This window comes from Quercus lobata, chromosome 3 (assembly GCF_001633185.2).
Source record: "Quercus lobata isolate SW786 chromosome 3, ValleyOak3.0 Primary Assembly, whole genome shotgun sequence".
Classification (NCBI taxonomy): Eukaryota; Viridiplantae; Streptophyta; class Magnoliopsida; order Fagales; family Fagaceae; genus Quercus; species Quercus lobata.
Window position 1 is genome coordinate 34584005 of NC_044906.1, and position 7557 is coordinate 34591561.

At 37.3% G+C, this 7557-nt stretch overlaps 1 pseudogene; it reads right to left on the minus strand.

The window, feature by feature from the left end:
• Positions 1-431: 431 nt before the first annotated feature.
• On the minus strand, positions 432-6683 carry LOC115981928 (annotated as a pseudogene).
• Between the last annotated feature and the right edge of the window lie 874 nt (positions 6684-7557).

The window sequence follows — 7557 nt, forward strand, 5'->3', positions numbered from 1 at the left end:
CCTTATAAGCCTTTGGCCAAAGAAAGGGTGTATCCATTTTCCCCCCTACCCTATTTTCCTTCCTCCCTGTTTTCACCCCAATCAAACATACCCTTAGGATTTATTAACTACAAAACTCTATCTAGGTAAGTAGAAGATTAATATGCACTTCATTTTGTTTATTTTTATAAATACCCATAAGAATGCATTGAATGTTGAGAAGACCTCTAATTTAGTAGGAAATATAAAAATCTCAAAAACACTTGCAAGTTTGGATCCAATTATGTTAACTCCACCTTCTCATTAGTATCCAAGGTAAGATTTCACTCCTACGTATAAATTTAACCCATGCTAATATATAAAATTAAAAATTTAAAAAAAAAAAAATTATAGTGCTGGCAAGAAAAGAGTTGAAAGAGATAGTGAAAAGGAAGAAAAGCAGATACCCATAGTTCAGATGAACGCACTCTTTATTATTATGCTAACTAGGGACAGCCGGGTGTTTACAAATTAGGCAATCCATGATTGGAATTTGGGTCAACCATAGGGCCCATCCAGAATCTTTTGCATTGAAAGGCACTACAGAATCGAAATGTAAGTTACAGCAACATTGTTGAGAAGCGAACAACTTCCCAACATATTGGGGGACCAAATGAAGATCATCATGAACCACAATTTAAGATGGGTCAGGTCCCCAGATCACCCTTCAAAGAATACGTTAGTGGAAACCAAATTTTTGCCTCAACAAGATTAGTTACACGAAATCCCCTTCCGGTTTGTTTGTACAGAATCCAATAGATAAATCACTATCAACTAACTACTTGCCGGATATATATATGACCCTTCTAATCCTCTTCCAGAGGAACAAAACTGGGTATGCTGCAAGTTTTTTCAACAGATGCAGAATCGCATATATCTTTGAACAATTCCAACATTTGTCGAAAGAGTTGCAAACAAATGCATGAAGTTTTCACAATAAAACTGCACTCAAAACTAAAATGCCTACAATCACAGAGCTCGTGAAAGAACCATCACCATGGAAATATTGTGATAGGCAGCCAGAAGTAGTAGAATTGGAAGATGGGGCCAGTGATGTGCCATTTACGATCGTGCCATTTTTTCCAACACTACATTCACAAAACAAACATAAAAGTTCAGTGCCATAATATGTAACTTATTTCAAAACTTTTAAGATGTCAAGAGGTATAAATGGATGTTCATTGGACAAAATAAAGATTTTGAGCAATTAACAAAGAGGTAAGTAGCACAGAACCATATAATTCAAAGTTTCAGTTCATACCTTCCGGGAACTATACAAGTACCATGACCTGCAAGAATCGGCAAAAAACAAACATTAGTACTATTAAGGTGCAATTATAAAAACAAATAAAAATTAAAAAGCGTTTTCTTTGATTTATAGCAACTCATTAAAACAATGGTTTTGTCAGAACAGTCTAAGGATCAAGTTACAAAAATCTTTGCCAGTTGCTTGTGCCTTTCATTTTGTGAAAAATCCAAAAACACACCTTAAACACCAAGTTAAACTATATGTTCTTTCTTGAAAATTGGGTTGGGGGGGGGGGGGGGGGTGGTGATTGGGGGAGGGGAGGAGATACATGCATGGCACTTTGACTGTTTAGTTTTTTCCCCCTGTTTTGGAGGCATGGCTTTCATTCTTGATGCACGCACTCTACTATCAAGGTTATTAACTTGAGCTCACATATTAACCCATCTCTACAACAAAAGACAAAATACAACACTTTAACCAAGTCAGAATTCCATACTTGGATCTGTTGTAGTGATGGTCGCCACCCCCTTAAAATCACAGGTCCCAGAAGATTTAGCCATCTGCTGAAAATATGCATTGAATGCATATGTTGCATGTGTCACAACATTATTAGGTTCATAACATGGTTGCCCCTGCAACAATGGTGAGCAATCCACCTTCCCTGGCCCACAAGCCCAATCCAGTGCTGCCTGTAGCATTTTTGGATCAGCGCCATCCTTTGCAACACAGAAGGTTTGGTTTGTGGTGTCATTGGCCAAAACAGTCCCCGCACCAGTCAAATGTAAGATATAAACTGGCATACCATTAGCATTGAAAAGTCCCCAGTTCTTTTCAGAGACTGAACCAGGTCTCAAATCCTCATTGTAAAGCTCATAGATATAAGTACTAACTGCAATCCCAGGATGCTTAGGAGTCCCTGTGTTGTTAAGCACATGCCTGATCAAGTTACTGTTGTAAGTGTTGGCATTTTCAACGGTTGCATCTGGCTCAGCTGAGCCACCCTTGGATGGCCAACCTGACTCAGTAACTACTATGGGGACATTGGTGAAATTTAGATAGGACATTGCAAAATAAGTTGCATCAACAAGAGCATCAAAGACATTAGTGTAATGAAGGAGCGTGTTAGCATCCACAGCTTCCTTGTTCGGAGGAAGGGGGCGGAACAATGCATAGTCCAATGGGATCACTCCATTGGATTGCATGTAATCATAATATGGGTACACGTTAATCATAAGGTATGATCCTGTAGATTGCAAAAATTTGAGCAAGGGAACCATGACTGGATCCCATGAGCGGTTAAAGAAGGCTTGGGAAGGTGGGAACGAGTCAAGGATAACGGAAGAAGAGTGCGGAGTGGAGACTTTGATTTGGCGATCTAGATTAGAGGCAACAAGGGCAGAGTGGATGAACTTTAACGCTGAGACTAGGACTGGAGCAGCATTTGGGAGGGTCGTTAGGACTTCAGATCCAACAGCTATTGCTGTAATGTTGGTAGCAGGGACATGAGCTAGAACATTACGAGTAACCCAGTTGGCTGCAGTGGCATTGGACTGACCAATCCCAAGGAGCTGGTCATTGGGAACAGCAACAGTCACCTGGATGCCTGTTGTTGGCAAGGGCAAGGAGCATGGCTTGGTCAGCATCATAGAGCCTGACATGTCGAATATTCTGCGCTTTAAGAAGGGCCACTACCTGAGTTGGGCTTGGCATGTTAGAGAGGTCTGTACCAAGATTTACTCCAATGAAGGCATCTGCAAAAGGAAAAACAAGGTTGAAGGCTTAGACATATACCTTCTCCATGGGAAACAGATTATGTTCCATATTCAATAAAGCACAACACTTAAATACAATCCTTTGTGCAACAAAGCCATAGTTTAATGTGGACAAACAATCAAACATGTATGCATTATTGAGACGAGTAAAAAGAATCTAATCATTCAGAAGACTTTCAATATCATCAATTGGCCTTCTTATAATATCGACTTGATCAAATGATCATCACCCATTCACATACTTTATGATCAATCACAAGAAGTAGATTTTAAGCTCTAAGTTTCAAGGATAAAGTTAATTATATTCCAACAGAAGATTCTCGATATCATCCTATAATCCTAACAAACTGGCTATTAAAAAAAAAAAAAAGACTGCAATAACATTAGTTACCGTGTGATAGTTTAAGCTACATGAGGTACAAAGAGGTAAACCCAAATGATCATCTACCATTCACATAGTTTCTGAATAATCAACAAGAATATTTAGGGTGTTAAGTCTCACCAGTAAAGCTGATGATATAGCCAACCACAAATACATGATTGATCAAACGTAAACAGAATATATAAACTCAGATATTACCAAACATCCATCTACTCTAAGTGGGTCTAGTTTAACACCTGGGTAAGACCCAATCCAATCAGACCAATTCCAGTTAAGAATCATCATAAAGCAATGAGCAAAATTTGTCACTCCAATACTTAGTTGGAAGGGATATGTTATGATCAGCCCCTAGATTATGGGCCTCATTGTCCCTCCGAAGTCAGATACAAAGCTTGAGGACTAATTTGATCTTAGATATCGCAACACTTACTGGAACTAAAGTTAACAGTCATTAAATTATAGAAATACACAGGACACAAGAGGCATTATAAAATTCTGAGATCATTGTATGTCTGCTACTGGAAAAATCTGATGGATGACAATAATTTACTAATCTTGCTATTGAGATCGGGATTTTTATGTTTTCCTCTTCTGTTCAAGACATAAAAAATTATACAATCAAACAGCTATGATGGGCTTCCAAACGAGTGACAACTAGAAAGAGAATGAGCAGCCAACAAAATTAAGGATGCTAAATATCTGGGCCATACTTGGGTTGGTATATATACATACATATATATAACACTAGAATGCCATCATCAGAAATCACAGTTTTGGCCATCTGTAGCACATTCATACATCAAAATAGTGGAGCTTTGCTTACCTCTGATTGTTAATCAAAGAAAACAGAAAGTATCCTAGTGTTTAGATGCTTCTAGAAAATAACAAACATTAACTAAGAGCACAAATTGCATGGTCCCACACATGAAAAATTCAAATTTATAATCCCATAACTTTTTTCTTTTTTTGAGAAAAACACACACACAAGGGAGAGGGAATGGAGTTGTAATCCCATAACTTAAAATGTATATAAACGATTTAAGACATCTAGACCAAGCTTAAGAAACCACACAATTTCCTAGGCGGAAAGTTATGCGGTGCTCAGTTGCTGCTCACCACCTTAACACCTGGCATTCATTCATGACAGACTTCAAGGTCATTCACAGCTTGTTCCTTCCTAATACATCAATAATATTTTGGCAAAAAAGATCCAATGTATACGTTAGAACAGATTCATAAATGCATATCAATAAATTTTTGGCAAGAAGGTACAAATTATTAAATGTTGGCTGGCTTGGTCGGTGAGCATCACATAAGATTTGTAGCATTGCTTCCAACAAATTATCATATAAGGAGGCCTGCCACACCAAAAATTACGTGGCACTTTGTACATAAATCCAAGAAATAAAATTTTAACCATTAAATAGAATCCTGGAACACTTTTTTTTTTCTAACTGAAGATACTGCATTTTTTTTTTTTTTTGAGTGTGAGGTTGTGGCCTAATGGAAGTGTTTGATTAAATGAATTAATTCATCATTTCCTAAGCTTTTGGGACAATCAATCATCTATCTTGGTATCAGAGCATGAGGTTTTGGGTTCAAACCTTGTCTCCATCTTGCCTCCTATAAATATATACATACATTCCCACATGTTGGAGCCCACTTAATAAGAGCAATTCAGGTGAAGGGAGAGTTGTTAGATAAAATGATTCTTGTGAGACAATTTGGTCATTTATCAGGGAGAAGGAAGGGGAGATTCGAACTAATGACCTTTGCTTCATGAACTGTGGTCCCCAGCCATAATTTCCTAAGATACAACTCCCTAAAAAGTACAATAAAGAAAAGATAACTAAGACCATACCATTACAATCACCCCACCTGGTTCTATAAAATAGTTTATAACTTTGTACTCTAAAATGCCCTAAGATTTAGATCTGTGTCATTTAGATATAGCCAATTCCATATTCAGAATGGTTGAGGAAGGTGTGGGCTTATGCACATAATACAGTGGACCAACCGTCCAGTATATTAGATTCCAGAATCAAAATGACAATACTACCCTTTTTTGGAATTAGAACTACATGGAATTCATACACCCCACCGAATATGGTTTGGTCCCACATTTTCTTTGGAAATGTAGTATAAGGTGCTAAAGCGCTGACAAGTGAGCTGGGAAGCAATAATGTATAGCCCATTAAAGAGCCTTAAGGACAGATCAGAGATTTTAAAATAAAAGGGAAAGATTTGCTACAGAAGCTTCCTGCTTTGGCCAGTTGAAAGAAAGATAACCACCAAGACCAGTCTACTTCTCTCTCTCTCTCTCTCTCTCTCTCCAACAAACTGTTTGTTCAAATCACTCAATAGTTATCCAATACATTATACAATTATAGAGGAAAATATGAAAAGGGGCATTTCACATAACTGAGTTTGAATCAATGGGACACATAAAAAGAACTACTACTTCACCCAGTTTAAAAATGAAGGAAAAGAAATTGCTCAGTTTCAACAAAAGTTATATGATACCCATAAATAGAGGCAAACCCACATAGAAAACACATCAAGCATACATATGATGCAACTTGAAGAGGGAAGGAAGAAAAGAAAAGGTTATTAGCAGATAGTACATCAAAAATGGCATAAGGGAATGAGACCCATTAGTTTTAAATCATAAAATGCTAAACATTTATAGAATAATAAAGCAAGATAAGCCATAAGTGAGCACACAAAAGCTCAGTTTCAGCAAAGAAAATGGATAGCCAGAAGTTATAATACAAACAAAAAGACAAAGGAAACAATGAGAGCAAAAATAGAAAGAAAGAAGCCCACCTTCATCGGCAGAAACCACAGAGACTGCTAGTAGGAAGAAAAGCAACAGCATAGCCATTGAATCCCAGTATGAAATCCTTAATCTTCCAAAACAACAACACAAACCCACTTAGACCAATCTCAAAGAAAGCAAGAAAAAGGGATATCTGAACCAACCCAAAAGAAATAACCAAAAAATAAATAAAAAATTTGGAAAGAGAGAGAGAGAGAGAGAGAGAAAAGGGAGCTCCTTTTGAGGTGTGAGTAAAAGTTGAAGAACTATATATAAGCAGAAGGGTTTTTGAGCTCCCTTTTAGTTTAAGTTTCGTTTAGTTTAGTTGGGAGCTGTTGGGTTTTTTAAGGTGGGAAAGAAAAAGAAGTTTATTTTGACTAAAATCGAACGGCTGAGAGTGACATGAGGGTGCATGGTGAGCAGTGAGGAGTAGCACAGAATAGAAGAAGTTGGGGCGTGGGGTTTCACTTCAGGGCTTTTAAAGTTTAAACTATGTTTTAGGCTTTGTATGTGAATCCAATGCGTGTCAGAGGGTCACGATCCACGAGGAAGCCAGTGTATGACGTGGAATTGTAGCTGGATTCAACGGTTACATTCCGGACACAGACATATTTTATTGTTTGTTTTTTTTTTTTGTATTCTACACAACTAAGACAAGGGTAGCCCCACGAGGGGCAGGGAAAGAGTTGTTTGCATGCCGGGAGTTTAGAAGAGAAGATCTGGGACCATAATTTTCTTTTTCTTTTTCTTTTCTCTTTTTTTTTTTTGAGCAAAAAATGGTTAGATAAGTTGATTAGTGCACCTTCAATATCAAGTGATTATTATGGCAGCACCCTAAACACCCTTGAGCTAAGATCCTACACTATAATCATCAATGATCTAGGTGAACAACTTATAGGTGAGGTATCATACCCAAAGGCATGTTGGCCCAAGTTCTTACCTAGCAGAGTACCATAATTTTCTTTTGTCATAAATTTAATATGATAAATTGTGAGTAGTAAAAAAGAAATATGAGAAATTTGTTATGTCCAAAATAGGTAATTACTTACCATCTGTCACGTTAGAATTATGATAAAAATGTTATGGTAATAGAATAACTTGAAATAGAAATAATGAAAGGGAAAAAAAATGTTGCAAAGATGGAAATATATGAGTGGGGATTAGAAGAGGAATTCATTGTGGGTACTCGAGGACAATAAAAGGAGTAGAACAAGTGCACAAGGTTTCAGACCCGAACCATTTATTAAACCGTAAAAGGGAGAGGTTCAAGGTTTTTGAGGTCGAATCGGGGTCGAACCGTGATGACATCATAATTAAT